The sequence below is a fragment of the Lissotriton helveticus genome, chromosome 4_1 (genome assembly GCF_964261635.1).
Source record: "Lissotriton helveticus chromosome 4_1, aLisHel1.1, whole genome shotgun sequence".
NCBI classification, from domain to species: Eukaryota; Metazoa; Chordata; class Amphibia; order Caudata; family Salamandridae; genus Lissotriton; species Lissotriton helveticus.
In genome coordinates, this window is record NC_136063.1 from 617,236,894 (window position 1) to 617,260,121 (window position 23,228).

A 23,228-nucleotide genomic window follows, 5' to 3' on the forward strand; every position below is an offset into this window, starting at 1 on the left:
TTATTTCATTGAGGCCAATATACCGAGACGCAATGGGATGTTATCGCCATCTAGTGGAATATGTAAATATCGACGTGAACTCGATCGTAACTGTATCATTCCTTGGAGTTGAGGTCTACAGCGAGCATTTCCTCTTGCACCTCAGCTGTTGTACAAGGTGCCCGTCAGCCGGGCACAACACAACCAAGCTTGGGGGAGGGTGGGGTTCAACACTTCGAAGGGTGTGGGCAGCGCCATCCTTAGAGCCTAGTCGAAATTACTTGTTGGGGAGGGGTCCTTCTGCAGGAACAATGCCTAGTATGGAATGCACATTTTCAGGAAAACTGTCTGGAATAGTGCATTTTAAAAGACTGTGCCATGGGGCGTGACAGAGCAAGACATAACATCTTGAAGTTGGAGCACACTCCTTTAGTTAAAATGTTCTGTTCACATTTATCAGCACATAATACAATTATGGTAGCTAAACATGGAATGTTAGAGCAAGGGACAACTCTTTGCATCCAGGCGGGGGTGAGTCGTGCAAAATCTCTAAGGCTTAGAATGTTGAACCTATGCTCTATGATTTTACACAGTAAATCTGGGGTTCAGTTCCTGTCTGATACGACTGCTTGTAATCTGCTTGGGCAAACTAATAGCCTGAAAGGCAGCCCACGTTTCAAAAAGCGTTTGGCTATAGAAACCCACATAAAGTATAGAAATTGAGCACAAAGGGTCTTCCAAGGTGCCCTCACAAAACAGATAGCCAAACTTGCAACCGACCAACGAACATTAGTTACAGCAGAATGTTGCACTGTGACACTTTGTGCAAATATTTGACAAACAGATCATGAAGAACAACTCAGCTAAAATGTAAGTTGGATTTTTTCAAGACGGCATAATGAGTCTATTTCAGTGGGATTATTGTGTCAGACACAGAAGCAAGGGAAATACATCTTGAGGGAATGCTCAGTAGTCAGGGTCAGACAGGCACAGAAAATATGCCCGGGCGCCAAAATAAAAGTGTCTTCAAATAGTAAATCAGATAGGTAAAAAAGTGACCCACGTTTGCAAATCAAGGCAGTTTTGAACTTCTCAAGACATGCTGAGTAGGTGTTTTGCAAGGTATAGGAGACTGCGTGCATTTGTGCTTGCTGTAGGTAATGTTTGTTGTAACATTAATTAAAATCAACAACAGAAACTGGATCAAAAGGAAAGCCCACAACGAGCCAAAGAAATGGCCCACATACTGATCCTTCAGTCCAGCCCTTTTGGCAATAATAGATTGCCCCATAGCCCATCCACCCCACTACCATAACAAACTTCTTACTGAAACTCTAAATAGAGTGGGGTGTCGGTGGATCTGGCAGACTTGAATTCAGCCGCTTTTTGGCAGATGTCCTACATCTACCAAATTGTAAACGAGACCCTTAGTCATCTAAGTGCTGAATATTTGATCAATCTCAGAAGGATGACAGGATGAGATGCATCTGCAGAGATCTATAGCGTGTCCTGCAGATTGCACATAAATACATGCAGCATGTGCAATACTGACAATATACTCGCATACAGGTAAGTGCATGTCTGTACTTTATTCAGAATGATTGATGTAAATTAAGGGCCAAGTATATCTGCAAAATCATGGGTTTGTGACCACTGCAGTCCTTCTTGTAATGTACAAAACCCATTTTCCAAATCAGAAAACATTTGCTGAGTAGTAAAATGGGTTCTATGACCCATACTGAATCGCAATTTGGAAGGCATGTGAAATGGGTAGTCCCTCCGAATCGGCATGGGCTGCTCCTCCGCAATGGCGGAGGAGTGTCGCCCCACCACCACCAGATGATAAATAAAACGATAATAGTTATTATAGTTTTATTTTTCTCTGTCTGGGCTGCTTACGTCCGTGGGGGGGGGAGGGGTGGCGGGCAATGGCAGGAAGGAGTACTGTTCACTTAAAAAGTGCGCATGTCAGTTTGACCAGGCATCTAAGGTCGGCCAACAGACATACACACTTATGTTTCTTCAACCCAGCTGTGTTCCACAGCCGTGTTGTAGAGACCCCACAGGATGCCGCTCAGACCAATCCAGATGCTGCTCTCATGTGTCTGGATAGGGTGGGAAGCCTGTGCCTCCAGACCCATCCACTTCTGGAGGAGAAGCAGATGCAATAAGGCGGGCGGCAGCAGGAACGAAGCAGAGCGGATGGTTAGTGATTTTTGTATAAATATACGTTTGACCAGGTTTATGTATAGGCATTTCCAACCCCCAGCAGATGCAGTCAGATTGTACCCAAAAGCCACTTTTGCCCCACAGATGTTATGTCATGTTATGTTATGCTATGGGTGGTTTTATAAAGCACTCAGCTACTCGAGCCGAGTGTCCCGGCGCTATACAGACCTGCAGAGGCTGGGCCAAAAAGCAGGAAAACTATGGTCCAAACAGCCAGGTCTTAAGCTCCTTTCTAAAGGAGAGCAGGTTCTCTAGTTTCCTGATGGAAAGAGGCAGTTTGTTCCACATTTGAGGCGCCAAAAGACTGTATGAGCGTCCTCCAATGCGTGCTCGTTTGATTGCAGGAACAATAGCAAGCGCTTGAGAGGCGGATCGTAGAGATCTAGAAGGAAAATAGAAACACACTCTTCTCCTTAAATAGAAAGCGCCGGTGCCGTGAAGAGATTTAAACGCCGTGATGAGAGTCTTAAAATTAATACGTTTACACACCGGCAACCAATGGAGCGAATTCAAAAGAGCAGAGGTATTAGACCTTCGGCTGAGGCCAAAGATGGCCCTTGCTGCCGAGTTTTGAACAGATTGTAAACGAGTGAGGAGATAGTCCAGGAGGCCTAGATGCTGGATCAGATTGTAAGTCAAATACTCTTTATAAAGAGAAAAAGAGATTGGGGTGGGAGAAGAGGGGACAACATGGAGGGGATAGTGAACCAATGGAAGTCAGAGGGCAAGCGAGAAATATCAAGGAAACCAACAGTAAACACCGGTCTGCCAGACCATAAATCAGGCCCGGACAACACACTGACCTGTCTGACCAGCCCTTCAGGAAATACTTGATTTCCCTATAAGCCATTCCACCCTGTACCTCCGACAAACTCTGCGAACCAGCGAAACCCTTGCATGCTCGGCACATCCCTGTAACCCACACCACATTCTGAAAACTACATGAACCCACAACCCAATGCAGCCCCCACTGTCCACAAAACTCTTTGCAAATTCCACTCGCCAAATACCAATGACCAGACACAAAATGTAAACAGCACTGACTCAATTCACTGTGCAAACCTCTCTGACCCCTACACATTCTGCAACTCTGGGCCAGATTCCAAAATGCAAGATTGCAAGATCGCTCTTTAATTTCCTCCCAGAAAACAAACCAGACAATTTAAAAAAAGAACATTTTCAAATACAGTATTTCACGAGAAATTCAGGTGTTTACACAACTTCGCATTTTGTACTAAGTGTTGAGATTTTAAAAAAGTGCCTTGGCAACTGAGCTATTCATACACAAAAGTGCATGCTCCTAGAGCGCTCCATCGGACAAGCAATAATATAGTGCAACCCCAGAAGGGGCAATTGAAGGCAGAATCTATCCCTTGTCTGGGGCAACTTCCACCCAGGCTTGAGCAAAATAATAAATAAAAGTGCACGATACCTAGAATATTCTCAATACTAACAGACACCATTGCACACATTTACAAGGAATTCACCCAATGGAGCGGAGTTATGTGAGATATGCGCTACTATGATATGGTGCCGTTTTGCTCCCTCCATGCATTGGTGCACTTTACGCTGCCTTGCGCCGACGCACACATCCTTGTACAACAGTTCAATGCTTGAGTGCGATGTCAAGCATAGTTTTTTTTTTTACTGGAAGGGGCCATTTCAAGTGCAAAATACTGTGCTTTCACTTAGTTAAAAACTTTTACAACTTTCTATGAATGCTCTACAGTACAGTATTTTACACATGCAAAATAAGAAAAGTTTTGAAAAAAGATGTGAAGGACATCTAACCTGAGCTTCAATTGGAATACCATAGAGCATATTATCAAGCCCATTATCGACGTTTTAGCGGCAGTTTTCTGCCGCTAAAGCGGCGATAATTTTATCGCCTGTCTTGATAATATGCCCCTTTGTTTCCAATTATTTTACCTCAGGGAAAGGAGACCGATGAATACATGCCAACATTTTAAAGGGGTAAAGTGGGAGCTTTAAAAAAATGATCGGGTAATGCATTTCCACTATTGGCTTCTATTGGAGACAAGGCAATTTCAGGCAGGAGACAGACAAAATAAATACATTTTTGTCTTTGAAAATCGGGAGTCTCCCTCCTGAATCCATGTAGAAGTTACACAAGAACTCTAAATGTAATCGTGAATCGGCGCGAAATCAAACACTCTTGCAAAATACAGAGTGAACGAAAATCGGGACTCAGTTATTCCACACCATGTGGGCCTGAGGCTCAACATTACACCCTCCTGACTCCATGTAGAAGTTACACAAGAACTATGGGGCAGATTTATGATGACTGGCGCATCCCCAGGGATGCGCCAGTCATCCTGCGCCGCTGCTCCGCCACCCATGGTGCGACGCATTTATAATGCGGCGCACCATGGGGCAAATACGGCACAGATGCGTGACGCATCTGTGCCGTAAAGGTGGCGCATTGCTGGAGCTGCGTCGCAAGCGCGACGCAGCTCCAGCAAGGCTCGAGGGTGCCCCATCTCCACAATGCTGCGTCAAGACCTACGCCTGCTTCAAGCAGGCGCAGGGTTTTGACGCAGCATTGTCCTGAAAGTGACTGAGTGAAATCTCATAGATTTCACTCAGCCACTTTAGGAGGCGTTCCTGCGCAGGAACGCCCCCCCCTGCGCAGGAACGCCTCCTTATGGCGCAGGGCTTTACAACGTGACGCATCTCCTAGATGCGTCACGTTGTAAATAGGGCGCATTGTTTGCGCCACAATTGCGTCAAATAAAGTGACGCACCGGCGGCGCAAGGCCTTCATAAATCTGCCCTGTTAAATCTAATTGTGAATCGGCGCAAAATCAAACACTCTTGCGAAATCCAGAGTGAAACGGTGACGTTTGAGGCATAAGCTGGCAAGAAGTTAAGAACAGCTGCAAATGACTGAGCCCCTCTCACCCAAAAAAAGCGCCAGGAACATATATACAATGAAAGCACCGAAGCTGCTGTACCTTAGACAGCAGGTCAAGCATGATATTAATGACAGCGCGGTGGCCAAGTGGTGAGGCGTCTGTCTCATAAACCGAAGGTCACGGGTTCGAACCCCGTCCGTTGCCTCCTTGTGCCTGCCGCCTAATCTTTGCCCTTAAGTCGGAACGTTGTCAGGTTGTATGCTGTTTGTACAAATCTAACAAATGCAAGTGAGCACTGCGAATAATTACAATATGAAAGCATTGTGTTCACCCAGCAGCTGCGTACTCTAGAAAGCCAGTCATAAACCATGTTTAGTGGAGAATGTTATTTTCCTGGACTTAAAGGCGAACCGTTTCTGAGCCTGTTTTTGTGAAGATGCTAAGGCGTTAAAAAAAGGTCAAATTTGTTTGAACTGTTTGGGTTGCATAACAATGAACAACAAGCGCTGTTTACAGGAAACAGTGCCCGGCCGCGAGGACGTGGCCACAAAGTGAACGCAAACAAAACCTTTGAAATCAAAAACCGAACAGATGACACACCCCTGCTCGTAACCGCAAGCCATAGGCCGTGGGCGGATACATGATCGGACATGCAGCCGCCTTTGACCAATTGCGTGATGTCTTTTTTAGAAAGACAGACGCAAAGACCAATGAAAATAATGCAAAAAAAAACACACGCACATGCGTGTGAAAAGTCCACAGCGATTCCAAGATGTCGTTTTCCTAGTGCAGCGCATGCGCGTTGTGCTAGGCTCGACTAAAAATAGTATTACTGTGTTATTTTACTCTCACATCCCGCGCTCTTCTACTTTAAGATTCTCTCTTAACTTTCTTCTCTCTTTCTCCTTAATTCACTATATTCCTTCATGCTCTCTCTCTATCAGAGTTCTCTGTACCTCACCTTTATCTGCCTCTCTTCTCTCTCAGTATACCCAATACACCTCACTTGGCTCATTCTCTCTCTCGCTCACACTCTCTCGTTCTCTTTCTCGCTCCTTTCTCTATAGTTCTGTGCCCCCATCTATATCTATAACCCTTGACCCCCTCTCTTTAACTCAACTCTCTCCACCTCATCCCTCTCTGCTCTTTTTGCATTACCTCATTCGTCCAGTTAGACATTTAGATCAGAAAGCCATCCTCCAAAGTCCAATCCAGCACAGTGGTAGTAACATTGTGGCCTGTAATGTTTGATCAGCATTTACATTGCACTACAATGTTACTTTATACTCCTTAACATTTCATTTTACATTGTAATGTAAACATAATTAAATCGTAGAAGGAAAAAGCTGCTACATGCACAGAGCTGAGTTCTGCTACAGCTGCAGTTCAGCATCTATAACGGACAGCCTCTTGCGACCCTGGTCCTGATACACAAAGCACTTTTAATGTGCAAAACTTGCACATCACCAAATCAAAGTTTGGAACCACAAAAGGGCTTTTACAATTAACAATCGCCCTTTTGCATGTCAGAAAAGAGTTTCTGACTCGTAAAAGAGATGTTGGGATTCCTTCCAAACCGTAAATAACAAGGGCATGAAAGAGGCGTGTTGGACAGGCCACATGAAGGGCCGCTCTCCCCCGGCCCAACCAGGCCCGAACCAGCCACGCAAGTACCACACACCACCATTGCACGTCCACCGTCCCCGCAGGGACCCCTACACTCGAACCTGCTGACCGCGTAGGCCGACCCACTACCGGCCTGCGCGCCCATCCTGGGCGCCATCTTGGACACTCCACCACGAGGCCGCCTGGCCCCCGATCGACCTCAACCCTGGGCCTGGCCAGGCCTCAGACATTCCGGCACCAACATCCACCCAGGAGGTGAGCGGGCTACTTGGTCAGTCAATGGGAGCAAGAGGTGTCGATGGCTCTCCCCCGCCAAGTGCCGCTCGCCCATCGCCTCCCCGGGCGCTGGCTCCACCCCCCTGCTGGGTGTCTGAACCCCCTCATCCCGGACCTCCCGACCTCCCAGTGCGAGGGTCCGGACATCAAAGCACACCAGCCCTATAACTGGGGCAGCTCCAGAGCAGGACGGCAGTTGTATCTTGGAGTCGAGAGACGCAAAGAAGAACTCATCCTTGACGGACTACTGGCGCTGCCGTAGCTCTGTCTTGTGCACCCTCGTCCTGCCTGCTGGCGCTGCCGCGGCTTTGGGAACCACCCTATCCTTCATCGTCGTCGGGACCTGCTGGCGTGGCCGCGGACCGTTTGTAACCACCACCTTCATCGGGACCTGCTGGCTCTGCCGCGGACCGTCGTCTTCCTTCATCCATCTCGGGACCCGCTGGCTCCGCCGCGGCCCGTTCATCTACACCACCGAGCTCGAGGATTGAGAGCTATTTCCATCTTTTTGGTAACAAGACTGTCCCGCTACCCTTTTCCCAAACAGAGACCAGAATAGAGGGGACCCCTGAGTCCAGACCTCCTTGTACCATTCTACCGTACTTAAAGAATTGCCTATAAAGTATCGTTGAACTTTATCATTGTGTGGTGTCCGTCTGTGGGGGGGAAGTTACTCGTCTGTACGGTTCGCTGGAGACGGCTCTCCCCGGAGACCTCTCCCCTTGTCCTCGGCCGACCCTCCCGGTCCGTCTAACATTGGTGGCCAGCGACGGGATCCGAATCACCGCATAAACCGTACAGAGAGTAGCTCACCCCACGGCGAATCACGATGTCAACTAAAGACAGCGGATCAACGGAGAAATTCCAGATGGAGAAATTGGACGAATACAGCCATCGTGAACTTAAACAGTTCTGTATCGAATTAGGTATCGCTACCACCGGACTAAATACCAAAGATGACTTTAAGCAGGCCCTAGAATCTTGGGCAGAAACCGGGGCTGCCGGAACCCCCGATCAAGACATCGCAGCACAAACCCCCATGGCCCCTGAAGAACGAAGAACGGGTCTCTCGCCAGACGAGATCCAGGAACGAGAAAGAACCCGACTACACGAGCTGGAAATGGCCCGGCTCAAGATGGACGTTGAACTAAAGTTGGCCGAACAGAAAATCAACTTAGAGCACCTGCGTCTCCGAGAAGAAAGAGAGGAGAAACAGAGACAAAGGGAGCTCGAGGAAAAGAAACTGGCATATGAACATGAGCGGAAATTAGCTGAAATCGACCTACGCAAACAGAATAAAGAAACAGGGGTGCCCGAGCAACCCCACACTCCAGGGGCAACAGAGAAGAAGGTACACATCCCCAAGGATGTCGTTCGAGAATACTTCCGAGAGGACGACATCCAGCAATGGTTTAAGGCCTATGAAATCGCTATGACTGCACACCGGATCGATAAAAGCGATTGGGGGGCCGGTCTGTGGGGGAGATTCCTCAATGAGGGCCGCGACGCCCTGCTGCAACTCCCGGACCACCAGATGACCTCCTATGACCATATGAAAGCTGCACTCCTCACCCGCTATGGCCTCACACCCGAAATGTACCGTCAGAGGTTCCGAGACTGCACCCGCATCCCGGGTACAACTTGGGTGGACTATGTCAATTACTTTAGCCGAGCCTTCGAGGGCTGGATCAAAGGAAGCCAGGTCACAACCTACGAACAACTGTTCAATCTTATGGTATGGGAGCATCTGTCGAACAATTGCTTCATTGAACTTCGCCAGCACCTCCTCGACAGCAAGTTAACGGATCCCCGGCAGCTCGCAGCCGAAGCAGACCGGTGGGAGATCACCAGAGTGAGTCGAAATGGGTCCTCCGAACAGAACCGGAACAACAATGGTCAGCACCGTCCCCGAGGAGGTGGAGGCCAAGGACGCGGAAGGAGCAACGCTCCGGTCACCCCCACTACCAGCACCACCCCCCCGGCCAACCGGGGCAGCACCCCAGCGCGACCGGGACATCGAGCCAATGTTACCTGCCATCGATGCCAACGAGTCGGACACTATGCAAACGACCCAAACTGCCCCCAGTACCAGAGCCCAAGACCCCGCCAAGTAGCCGCTGCTGCTCTGGGGGAGGAACAGATCTCAGAGGAACAAGAAGAATATGAACAGGAACACCAAGAATGGGAGCCAGCCGCCATGGCTCTCGCCTGCCTAGGGGGGAGAGACATGGTCCCGCGGGTCCCCCTACCCGCTAATACCCAGAAGTACAGCCAATGGGTGGGCATCAATGGACGCCGGGCTGAAGCCCTTCGTGACACTGGGGCCAGTGTAACAGCCGTCCGCTGTCACCTGGTGACCCCCGAACAATACTTACCAAACATTCTCTGCCCTGTACGTTCAGCCGATAACTCAGAAAGTCTGTGTCGGATGGCCTGCGTCCCCTTCGAATGGGGAGGGGTCTCCGGCATGTTGAAGGTGACGGTCCGAGATGATGCCCCCGTAGACTGCCTCCTGGGTAATGACCTGGAAAGCTCTCCATGGGCAGCAGTCGAACGAAAAGAGCACCTGGGGATGCTGGGCGTCCCGGACTGGGCGTGCGTCACCACCCGGTCCATGACCGCCCGTGCCAACACCCGCCCAGAGGAACTCGAATGGCCGGCGCCACCGCCTCCGGTCGCCCCCGCCGAAACCACCGACCGTGACGTCCCCCCCGAACCAGCTCAACCTCCAGACCTCGCTAACCTCGACCAGTGGCCTCAAGAGGGGGGGCCCACGCAAGAACAATTTCGCCAAGAACAAAAGACCTGTCCCTCCCTCGAGGGACTCCGCCAGCAAGCGCTAGCCCAAAGCGCAGGGGATACCTCCGGAACTCACTGGGTCTACTGGGACAATGATCTGCTGTACAGTGAGCAAAGAATCGCGGAGCTGGGGGCCAGTCGAGTCCTAGTGGTACCCCTCCGTTTTAGAGACTTTCTGCTAAACCTGGCCCACGATGTCCCCCTGGCCGGACACTTGGGTCAAGACAAAACCTATAGCCGCCTGGTGACCCACTTCTTCTGGCCCAAAATGAGGGACAATGTACACCAGCATTGCCGATCTTGCCCCACGTGCCAAGCCAGTGGGAAGAGCGGCCGCAAACTGAAAGCCCCCCTGCAACCTTTTCCCGTGGTCACCACCCCGTTCGAGAGGGTCGGAATCGATATCGTAGGGCCCCTGGACCCGCGCACAAAACAAGGCCATCGATTCATCCTGGTGCTAGTGGACCACGCCACCCGCTACCCGGAGGCTGTTCCCCTGCGGACTGTGACAGCCCCGGTAGTCGGCCGGGCTCTGATGGGGATCTTCTCCCGGGTGGGCTTCCCCCGGGAGGTCGTCAGTGACAGAGGCACGAACTTTATTTCGAAATATATGAAATCTCTCTGGCAACAGTGCGGGGTTACCTACCGGTTCACGACCCCCTATCACCCTCAAGGAAACGGACTCGTTGAGCGGTTCAACCGCACGCTCAAAGGGATGATCGGGGGGTTGGAAGAGCCCCTCCGTCGCCAGTGGGATGTGCTGCTGCCGTGCCTCCTCTTCGCATATCGAGAGGTTCCCCAGAAGTCCCTGGGCTTCAGCCCATTTGAACTGCTATATGGACACCCCGTACGCGGGCCGCTCAGCCTAGTTAAGGAAGGCTGGGAGATGCCCCCTCTAAAGAACCCACCAGATGTTTTCCGCTACCTCCTAACACTCCGCAACCAGACCCGGCGATTCCGAGAACTAGCAAAAGCCAACCTAGAGGCCAGTCAGGAGGACATGAAAAGGTGGTATGACCGGAATGCCTCCTCCATCGAATTTGAACCTGGGCAACAGGTATGGGTGATGTCCCCCACCGAACCCTGCGCCCTACAAGACAAGTGGACAGGGCCCTTCAAAGTGGTCGAGCGCAAGGGTCCGGCTACCTATCTCATCGACTTGGAATCTTCCCGGAACCCCCTCCGGGTCCTCCACGCTAACAGACTAAACCGCACTTTGTACGGACAGAACTCAGCCTCCTGATGGCCACAGACAATGGGGCTGAAGAGGACTCCGAGCCCCTCCCGGACCTCCTACGAACGCGGGAGAAAGACGGTTCCGTAGATGGGGTCCGACTCTCAGAGGCCCTCACCCGAGAGCAACACCAGGAGTGCCAAGTGCTCCTGTCACAATTCGCCAGCCTGTTCTCCCTCACCCCAGGTGTCACTTCCTGGTGTACGCACGATGTGGACACTGGGGACAGCCCCCCTATCCGCCACCGGGCCTACCGCGTGCCAGATCGGGTACGGGCCTGCATCCAGGAGGAAGTAGCCAAAATGCTCACGCTCGGGGTCATCGAGCCCTCAGACAGCCCCTGGGCCAGCCCGGTAGTACTGGTCCCCAAAGCAGCTGCCCCCGGCACCACACCAGAACTCCGGTTCTGCGTCGACTACCGGGGCTTGAATGCGGTCACCAGGACAGACGCACATCCCATCCCCCGGGCAGATGAACTAATCGACCGCATGGGAGCTGCCCGCTACCTCAGTATCTTCGACCTGACGGCGGGCTACTGGCAAATCGGCCTCACACCCCGGGCACAAGAACGTTCTGCCTTTTCCACTCCCGATGGCCATTACCATTTCACAGTCATGCCCTTCGGCATGAAGAATGCCCCAGCAACATTCCAACGGCTCGTCAATCAGGTCCTGGCGGGGCTCGAAGGATTCAGCGCCGCCTACTTAGACGACATCGCTGTATACAGCAACCAGTGGTCCGAGCACCTCCACCACCTCCGAGCAGTGCTGCACGCCCTTCAGCAAGCTGGCCTCACGATCAAGGCCAGCAAATGTCAAATTGGGCAAGGGTCTGTAACCTACCTCGGGCACCAGGTGGGAAGCGGCCTGGTGGCCCCTCTGCAGCTAAAAATTGCCGCCATCCAGTCCTGGCAGCCCCCCATTACCCAGACCGAGGTACGAGCCTTCCTGGGCCTCACGGGCTATTACCGAAGGTTCGTGAAAGACTATGGTACTATCGTGAGGCCCCTCACAGAGCTCACGTCAAAAAATCAACCCCAGAAAGTCAACTGGACCCCAGAGTGTCAAGCTGCATTTGAACAATTGAAAGCCGCCATGTGCTCCGCCCCTGTGCTCCAGGCCCCCGACTACAGCCGGGAGTTCATCGTCCAGACGGATGCCTCCGACCATGGCATTGGGGCAGTCCTGTCTCAAGTGAACACCGAGGGCCGTGATCAGCCGGTGGCCTTCATCAGCCGGCGACTCCTACCACGGGAACAACGCTGGAGCACCATAGAGAGGGAGGCCTTCGCGGTGGTATGGGCCCTCAAGAAGCTCCGGCCCTACCTTTTTGGCACACCCTTTCGGGTACAGACCGACCACCGACCCCTGCAGTGGCTGATGCAGATGCGGGGGGAAAACCCGAAGTTACTACGCTGGTCCATCTCCCTACAAGGGATGGACTTCACAGTTGAACATCGGCCTGGGCCAGATCACGCCAACGCAGATGGCCTGTCCCGGTTCTTCCGCCTCGACGAGAAGAGTCCCCAAGAGAATGGGTAACTCTCCCCGCCTTCAGCTGGGGGGGACGCATGTTGGACAGGCCACATGAAGGGCCGCTCTCCCCCGGCCCAACCAGGCCCGAACCAGCCACGCAAGTACCACACACCACCATTGCACGTCCACCGTCCCCGCAGGGACCCCTACACTCGAACCTGCTGACCGCGTAGGCCGACCCACTACCGGCCTGCGCGCCCATCCTGGGCGCCATCTTGGACACTCCACCACGAGGCCGCCTGGCCCCCGATCGACCTCAACCCTGGGCCTGGCCAGGCCTCAGACATTCCGGCACCAACATCCACCCAGGAGGTGAGCGGGCTACTTGGTCAGTCAATGGGAGCAAGAGGTGTCGATGGCTCTCCCCCGCCAAGTGCCGCTCGCCCATCGCCTCCCCGGGCGCTGGCTCCACCCCCCTGCTGGGTGTCTGAACCCCCTCATCCCGGACCTCCCGACCTCCCAGTGCGAGGGTCCGGACATCAAAGCACACCAGCCCTATAACTGGGGCAGCTCCAGAGCAGGACGGCAGTTGTATCTTGGAGTCGAGAGACGCAAAGAAGAACTCATCCTTGACGGACTACTGGCGCTGCCGTAGCTCTGTCTTGTGCACCCTCGTCCTGCCTGCTGGCGCTGCCGCGGCTTTGGGAACCACCCTATCCTTCATCGTCGTCGGGACCTGCTGGCGTGGCCGCGGACCGTTTGTAACCACCACCTTCATCGGGACCTGCTGGCTCTGCCGCGGACCGTCGTCTTCCTTCATCCATCTCGGGACCCGCTGGCTCCGCCGCGGCCCGTTCATCTACACCACCGAGCTCGAGGATTGAGAGCTATTTCCATCTTTTTGGTAACAAGACTGTCCCGCTACCCTTTTCCCAAACAGAGACCAGAATAGAGGGGACCCCTGAGTCCAGACCTCCTTGTACCATTCTACCGTACTTAAAGAATTGCCTATAAAGTATCGTTGAACTTTATCATTGTGTGGTGTCCGTCTGTGGGGGGGAAGTTACTCGTCTGTACGGTTTGCTGGAGACGGCTCTCCCCGGAGACCTCTCCCCTTGTCCTCGGCCGACCCTCCCGGTCCGTCTAACAAGGCGTTTCCTTCCAATGTATGAGTTGCCAAGGTATGTATCAATTGCTTGTGTCTGTGGATAAACACACCACTGATCAGTTGCCTACCCCCCAAGAGTCAGCTTCTCCTTAGGGAATTGTGATGAAGGCTTTAGAGTGAGCAGGTACTGTCCGCTTCTCTCGATGACCCCAAATGGGAAACACTTTTTTTAAACCAGCACCTGTCTCTTTAATCAACTCTTGCTACTTTAAAAAAAAAGTTACAATTCTACAAATGCACATGCAGCAGCAGTGATATACTGTTGCAGTGGGTAAGCCAGTGGAGGGGTGGTGAGTGTGTCTGTGGTGGTGGTTGTGGTGGATGCATGTTTGTCATTTTCCCTTTCTTTCTTTTGGTTTGCTGCTTGTGTCTGCTGAAGTGTCTTTATGCAAATGTTTGCATGTGATTTGAAAAAGGCTGGGCAGAAGGAATGGGGATGGGAGGTGGGGCAGGAGGTTGAGCAGGTTGCAAGGCTGCGGTCAAGGAGCAGGCCAGAGACTAAAACAACTGCTGTAGGGCAGACATACCACTGTGAATGCCTTCCAGAAAAGCTGACAGGTGCTGCATCTAGGAGCTAAGCCCCTGGATGGCATTCAGCAAGGCATATAATGAGATTTATATTTTTCCGGACGGGACATCTGTCACCATTGTCACAGAGTAAGAAACTTACCAAGGTGATATCTGGAACATCCATTGTATAATGATTGCATTGTATATTATGTCACCTGTATTAAGGCGAATTCTAGATCATTCACAATAGTAAAGGATCATTAAGCCTGACACATGAAGAACTAGTCGCCTATAAACTAAATCTGTCCCTCTTACATCCAGATGGATGGGCTAACATTGTACGGATGAAACAGTCTGTGTGGTAATGTCTTGTGGCACAGGACATACATTTTCCCAAATGTGGTACTGTTACATGGATGGCACAAACATACGTTAGTATGGCTATTTGTTTTAGGGGATTGTGGAGGTTCAGAACATGGTACCATGTCAAGAAGTGTTTTTAATATAATATCCTCTGCACCATAAATTTCCCCAAATCAGATTGACATAAAATGGTTAGTTTGTGTCAATCATATAACAGTAACACATATGGGAAAAAGTGTGTCCGGTGCCACAAGAGTTTGCCACACAGACTGTATGACTGCATCTCACGACCTCCCAGTAGCCAGTATTCACTGTGCTAAATGTACAAATGCAAGACACAGCCCTTTTTAAAATGTGAATGTTTGAAATGCAGAAAATGTACTCTGATGAGAAGTAGTTGGCAAAACATTTCTCATCACTTCAAAAATATCACATCTAACTAAAGGTGGTGGCTTGCATTAGTATCAATGGCACTGTGAATATTAGCCACTGGGAGTAAGGGGCCCACAGTTTGGAAAGAAAACACTTCTTAATGGGAGTCTAACTGAAATTAAGTGTTTCCTCAAGAAGAGAGGTAACTTGCCATTTCAAATGCCCACCATATCTTAGCGTATAGGGCCATTTATTGGCACACACCTCCAATCCTCTGTTGTCAAGGAACCAATTTTAATGACACCAATACCTCAGTGCTTCAGTGCTTTGCATTTGTGACTCAACCCCAGCCTGGCCCATTATTCTGATTGAGCACTGCGGAATGTCAGGGCCTGATTTCAGCAGCATGCTGATCATGATGTCACATGAACACAGCCTTCACTTAACTTACATGTGGAAAACTGACCTAATGCCCATCTAATGACTTACATCAAGGCTGTGTGCCACTCTTGAGGGGTCCGCGAGCTACTGCTTGCTCCCAAACTGCTGTTTAGACACCCCAGATCTAGGCAGAGGGTCTTCTGGCACTATACACATAGCAAACATCCATTTAATTTGGTAGCTACAGAAAACATTTACATGTGCTGTTTTAATGACATTAGATAGCATTTTCAGATGTACATGATGAGACAATGCATTTCACATGTATTTAAAAGTACACATGGATATATCTCTATATTTACAACCAAAATATTTCAATTGGCCTTTGAACACACAACACATTATACTTAATGGGATATTTTGATTTTTTTATGTGAAAGTGCTTACAACTCCACAAGATCCTTGTCCTATGTAAGGAACTAAAAATATGCCACATCGGGTATCAGAGCGCTTTACATGAGCACCAATTTCGTTACAGATGGACACATTCATTTTTGTTAGGCACGGGGAGATAAAGTGATTTGCCCAGAATCACAGGATGTTGAGCGTCGTTGCCGAGACTCGAACCCGGTTCCCCAGCTTTTAAGGTAGACCGTTCTAGCCGTAAGGCTACATTCTCTCCCCGTAAGTTTATATCCTCTCCCATTATTGCTTACACTTCAGTCAGGAGCTCAAAGCGACATTGCAGCCTGTGTTTCAGGAAGAATTGAGACAGACAGATTCACATACACATTCCAAGTATGTACCTGTTCCACACAGTTGGACATACAGGGAAAGGACCTCCCCTGCCAGCTTCTCCAGCTCCTCGGACATGAAGGCACGGCCCCTCTCCCGAGAAACTCATGTTAACATGGGCTCCAGAGGTCAGAAACAGCAGCAAATATCAAGGAGGTCTTGGTAGCTCCAGTATTAGGAGGCAAGTAAAAATTTCCAAAAACGCCACATACAAGTACGCGACGGCCATGATCATCAGGGGCGACGGACACAGTCATTGGTTGCTTTCCCACACATTAGCCTATGGCTGTGTCCATCATGGAGTACAACACCCACTAGGTGCTCAAGTTCTGCCACGGACATGCACCTACAAATGTCCTGGTGGCGATGTCCGGCTACAGCCATTTTAGGATTTCAAATAATGCTATGGTGTCGATTAAGTGCGTCATCACCACTCAATAAGGTGGCTTCCTTTATTTATGAATAAACAAAATAGAATCCACAAGGTGGTTTGCAGTGGTCCCTAAAAGGATGGGGAGCACACCGTGTTTTTTAAATGCCCCTCACACACCAACAGGCCCCTTGGTGTCATGCTTCATCATTGGGGCCTTCGCCTATTTTGTTTATTCATGACGCCCAGGGAGACTGGATCCACTTCTCTCTCTCTCCCCCCTGTTGTTATTTTTGGCTTCCTTTATTTATTCATGAGTTTTATATAGCACAAACATGATTCCAAGGCATCAGAGTGCTTTACAGAGTAAGCACAAGAACAATAGCAAGAGACACCTAGAGATTAGATTAGAAAAACTCTATAGTAACAGCAAACGGTATACTGTGGGATATGTAAAAAGAATAGCAACTAATTTCTGAGTTACATAATGTCTAAGCAAAAATATATAGCGACATTATAAAGATGAAGAAACCAATAGACAGTGGGACAAGTGAACACATCAGGTCTGAGGTAGTTGAGGTAGGGAGATGTGAGGGAGGGGAGAGTAGATGCATACCCATGGCCAATTATGGCGAACATAGCAAAAACAACATGATGATGGACGGACGCTGAAACTTTTCAACCATTCACTTTAAGTCAAGAGATCTGGGTTTAATCCATCGTTCTTTTGCTCACGGTGCTGCCCCAGTTTGGACCCAGCCATATTCAAATCAGTCTTGAACCTGTTTCTCATGGGCTCATGGGAACAGTCCAGCCTGAACTGCCAGGCCAGGTCCTTTCTGGACCGGAAACTAGCATCCTGGAACCGCTTTTAGGGTTTCACCACTCATCAGCCAGGCTAGCTTAAATCCAGTGGCCCAGCAAGCAGGGACCCACGTTTCGGCATACCCTTGGCCACTTCTTTGCAGGGAAAAAAACATGGCATCTTAGCACTTTTGTTCATGACAACTTAGTGCTATGTGGAGTAAGCACTTCAGCAATAGCATCAGGTACATAGAGAGTAGATAAAAATATAAAGTAACAGTAAAAAAGAGTAAACGTAATCCAGTGGGATATGTATACAAAATAGCAGCAGGTACATGAGTTACACAAACTGTAAATAAAAATACATTGCATCAGTAAACCAAACAAGAATTCGATAGACAATGTGCACAGATTCTGAGGTAGTTGTGGTAGGGAGGACCGTGGGTTGGGCGAGTAGATGCACAGTTTTCTCCAAGGTAGTGCTGCAAAGATTTACGTGAGGGGTGTGGTGTAACATGGCCCAAGACTCAGGTATATTGCGGAGTGACAAGAGGCAGCGGAAAAAAGGTCGGGGTCCAGGCAGAGAATGGGGCGTGGCTGAGTCCTCAGTGAGAGAAGATTTTGGTGGACAGGATTTTTTAAACTTCCTTTGTGAAAAGGGATGTGGATGAGTGGCATCTGATCTCAGAAGATATTTGGGGCTATTCTAGAGAAGGATTGGTTGTAGGTTTTCTTTTTCTTGAATTTTTGTTGCTTGAGAAGGAAGTAGCTCATACTTCTTTAGGGTCTGTTTCCACCTGAAAGGGTCAGTTTCTGAGACAGGTAGGAAGGGTTATTAAAGTGCAGTGCTTTATGAGTCATACAAGCAAATTTGAAGTGTACCCTGGCCTTGAATGATAGCCAATTCAGAATTTGAAAGTCAGGGCTGATGTGATCACTTTTATTAGATCCTGTGATGAGCCTAGCTGCTGCGTTAAGTATAGCCTTCAGAGATGCAAATTCTTACAACATTGAAAACATTCTGATGACATTCATGTTTGTTTAAAAACAAAATGTATGTGTATTGTGTTAGTGTAGTGACTTGTGAGAGGAGCACATTGTTAACACCCCAGTAGACGCTATTTTAGGAATACATTTCTTTTTTTTAAATAGGATTAGTAAATTATACATGACAAATATATCATTTACAAAATCATAGATTTAGGACATGTTGACAGAAAAAAGGACATTCAGATGTTAAGTGACAACGAACAATATGGTTTATATTAAAAATAAATATATGTTGTGTAAGCTTATATATGTTGTGTACATTATGAAATTTGTGTTCATTACCTAAAGTGCATGTGACAAAATGTTTTGAAAATTGTCATTACTTTTTTCAATTGCAGACATTTGAACACTGGGAGAGTTAGGAGACGACAGCTCCAAGTGTACCAGCCATTTCTAGACCTGGCCACCATGGAGAAATCTATAAGAACAAGCATTTGCAATGCAATAGGTCTCGCAGCATTCAAGTTTGAGTTATTGGCATTGTATATGACAATGTGTTGCATGAATTGTTTTGCAAACTCTGTATTGGCTGGTGGTGTTTGTGCCCGGTGAAAGCGTGCACTGACGGATGGTGGTGTTTGTGCCCGGTGAAAGCGTGCACGAACAACTTATGGTGTCTGTGCCTGGTGAAAGTGTGCACGGACGGCTGGTGGTGTTTGTGCCTGGTGAAAGGGTGCACTGGTGGCTGGTGGTGTTTGTGCCCGGTGAAAGCGTGCACTGACGGCTGTTGGTGTTTGTGCCTGGTGAAAGGGTGCACTGGCGGCTGGTGGTGTTTGTGCCCGGTGAAAGCGTGCACTGACGGCTGGTGGTGTTTGTGCCTGGTGAAAGGGTGCACTGGCGGCTGGTGGTGTTTGTGCCCGGTGAAAGCGTGCACTGACGGCTGTTGGTGTTTGTGCCTGGTGAAAGGGTGCACTGGCGGCTGGTGGTGTTTGTGCCCGGTGAAAGCGTGCACTGACGGCTGGTGGTGTTTGTGCCTGGTGAAAGCGTGCACCTTCTGACTTATGGTGTCTGTGCCTGTTGAAAGTGTGTACTGACGGCCGGTGGTGTGTATGCCTGATGAAACCATGTACTGATGGCTAGTGGTGTGTGTGTGCCTGTTGAAAGTGTGCACTGATGGCTGATGGTGTGTGTGCATGGTGGAAAAGCGTGCACTGACATGTTTAGAAGTAAAGTGCGCCATACTGCGATTGCTACAATAGTTAATTGTGGATGTGCTAACCATTGATGCGTGCACTGATGGCTGGTGGTGTGTGTGTGCTTGTAGAAAATGTGCACTGATGGCTAATGGTATGTGTGCCTGGTGGAAGTGTGCACTGCCAGCTGGTGGCGTGTGTGCCCGGTGAAAGCGTGCACTGATGGCTGATGGGGTGTGCCTGGTGAAAGTGTGCACTGACGGTTGGTGGTGTGTGTGTGCGCCTGGTGAAAGCGTGCACCGACGTCTGGTTCTGTGTGCGTGTGGTGGAAGCGTGCATTGATCGCTGGTGGTGTTTAAATAGCAACATACTTGGGTCCAGCATAAAGAGCACTCTTTTTAAACAGGCATTAAGAGTGAGACAGCACACAATGATCCATTGGTAATTACTAGTTGAAGGCAAATCGCATATAGAACATTAGGAACACTGCAATTCTTTACATTCATTCAGACGGTCCTTGCTGCATTCAGGACATTATCAAAAATCAGTCTGTTTCGTGAGAAGTAATACCTTACATCCTAAACAGCTGTTTTAACAGAATGTTCCCGACTTTAAAAAGAGAGATGCCTAAACATTGGCAGGGAGGCAGCATCCTGAATTTAGGTTGTATGAATGTCACTTTATTGTTTAACTGAAAGAAAAAAGCTCAACTATAATAAACTCCTAGCCAACGCTGCAACACCATTCTGCCAGCTAAGCAAGCTGAGTAAGAAGGGATGTGCGGACTTTACCCGAAGGTGTCAGAGCGAATTCACAATAGAAACATAACTGATACATGAGAACATTACTAGTGAACAAAATACAAAGGCAAACGTTACATTACATGAGGCAAAAGTGACAATGATAACAAAACGTGCCTTACACAGTGTGTAAGGCACTTTTTGTTATCTTAGTCTAAGCCCGCCTGATTCTATGAAATGGCGGCGGGACGCGGGACAGGCCTTTATCCTTTTCTTTCACTTTCCGTTCCGCACTTCCGCCGCCGCGTATGCGCGTGCCGCGTGCGTGGGGGGCGTGGGCAGCAGGGTTGGCTGCTGCTGAGTGGTGGTGAGCAATGCCAGGCAGCCCCAGGGCACGCACATCATCATGCAGGCCAATAAGCGGTAAGCCCCTGTGCGTGGCATATGGGGCGCGGCAGGCGGCGCGCATAGCCAAAGAAGAAGACAAGAGAAGAACAACGAAAACTACGAACTTAACTGCCTTCCAAGTCCAAGACAAAGCAGCCAGGCTGGCCCACGCTCAGCTGCCCTGTCCGATTTCCGAATCCGAGTCCGAAGACCGAAGTAAGTCACTGAGAGTCTGTCACTCCGTCTCCGACCGGCGGGGCAGGGCTGCTGCTGGCTGCCTGCCTCCAGGCCTGCTGCGTGCACTAATTAGTTGCTTTCCTGTCGCGCATTTGCCTGCTTCTTATTTATGTCCCAACTTGTCACTCGTGTTTGTCCCTCCTATAGAACATGCTTTCTCGCTTCTGTACTTCTTTGCTCCCGGGGCCGCACTCAGTGTTGCTCTCTGTTCTTGCCTGTGTGCCGCTTCCCTCCATATTGGGTTCGCCCTTGCACTCAACCAGCCCCCAACCCCTGTTGCTTCCTCGCCTGCTCCATTTGCACTCGGCTGCTGCTGAAGCAAGCAAGCAGGCAAGCCTATATTATAATAGTTACAGTGCGCAACGCACGCCAGGGACGGATGGTAACGGGCCCCGGCCTATAAACATTAATTATGGTGCCGTGGTGCGCACGCCCTACCGGCCTGGCCTGAGCCTTTTTAAAATTAATTAAATAGTTGGTAGTGGTACGCACTGGAGGCGGGCCGGGTCTTCATAATTAAAATGGTGCACGGGAGTGGCGGCGCGCAGAGTAGTGCTATTTTTATTTTGTATAGTGGTCATTTTCCTGCAGTTTTGCTCTTTTAGACTACTGTAAATAAAATGCGCTTTTATCAGCCAACGTAACGGTGTTCAATGCATTGGTCTTGTTAAGATGAATAGCTAAAATACTAGATTGTTATTCCATCATGTTTTTAAATGTTCAGCATCACATGCTTACTTTCGTGAGCTTTCTATGTACTTATGACATATGCATCATCGTTATAGTTGCTTCAGTCAAGGAAAAAATGCGTGTCTCTGCATCAGATGTTTGGTGATTAGCAGCTGTCCTAAGCAGGTGTTACAAAAGGAACCTTACATTATTAATCTAGTATGTTTGCACTCCGGAATTTTTCAAGCTAGCTCAGTTGGTTGATGCACCTGTTACCATGATGCAACTGCAACCTAATGGCCACTAGTTTAGAATCAAAGCAAGTTCGGCTCAGCATTTCATCCTTCTCATGCTGAGAAGATGAGCACCATGCCTCGAAATTGTTTGAACACCTTCTGGGGCCTAATCCATTTTTAAAATAAAACGTGTTCTAGCATCACTTCGTAATGGACATACACAGGTGATATTCACGGGGCTCCTTGCTCGTAGTGGGGAGTAGAATCAGGCCAAGCCCCTCTCCTGTGATAACAAAAACAACACTCGCAGGCAACAAAATACACATAAATGAGAGAGCTGTACCAAAAGCAGCAGAGTGCGGATCATCCTTCTCTTGCTCTGTCAGGGTAAGCTGCTGTCTGCTGAGCTACAAATGGGATCACTTCTAAAAAGAGCCCACCCGAGAGAGGAAGTGTAAACAAACACAGCGCGGTGTAATTTAGATTGATTATTGCAGTGGATTCTCGTGGATCGAGGCGCTCTCTTGTAGTGGGCTCAGGTGCACCAATTATCCCTAGACACCTGCGACTGACCTCTGTCTTTTGGGGTCATGAGACGATGAGAGAGAGGCAATGTGACCTGTCATCACTCAAAGATCTCTAAGCAGTTGCAAGACCTGGCATCCTTGACGTGTTTTCCTCTGTCTTTTTGCTCTACCGCCTGTATTTTTGATGTTATGCTGGACTTCTTTTTTGCTGTTTTATGTACTCCGTACACTTTACCACTGCTAATCACTGCTCAAGTGCAAATGCTACCTCTGTCATTTTTAATTCTGCTGGGTTCTCCATAATTTGCATATTTGATTTACTGGTAAGTCCCTAGTAAAGTGCACTGTGTGTGCCCAAGGCCTGTAAATCAAATGCATCTTGTGCGCCTGCAGCAGTGATTGTGCCAACCATATAAGCACCCCTGTAAACGTGTCTCCAGCCTACCATTGCAGTGCCTTTGAGTACAGTTTTAAACTGCCAAGTCGACCTGGCAAGTGCAGTCTCTTGCCAGGCCCTAAGCCTCCCTTTTACTACATGTTGGACACCCCTAAGGTAGGCCCAAGACACTCCCAGGGGCAGGGTGCAGTGTATGTTAAAGGTGGGACATGTGTAGGTATGTATTACATGTCATGATAGTGAAATACTGCTAATTTCGTTCTTCACTATTGCCAGGACTAGCTCGCCAATAGGATATTATTGGAGCTGCCTTGTATGTTTGCTGACTTGGAACACATTTTAAACCTAGATTGAGGACAGATTACTCATCCCTTGTCAATACTTTCGTGGATAAATTGACTACTGTCGACGGTGGGATTTCTATGATTTGTAAAAGTTTCTGCACGCGGTGCGCTGTAGAGGGCGGTGCGCTGTAGAGTGCGGTGCGCTGTAGAGTGCGGGGCGCTGTAGAGTGTGGGGCGCTGCGTTGCACTGTAGAGTGCGGGGCGCTGCGGTGCGCTGTAGAGTGCGGGGCGCTATAGAGTGCGGGGCACTG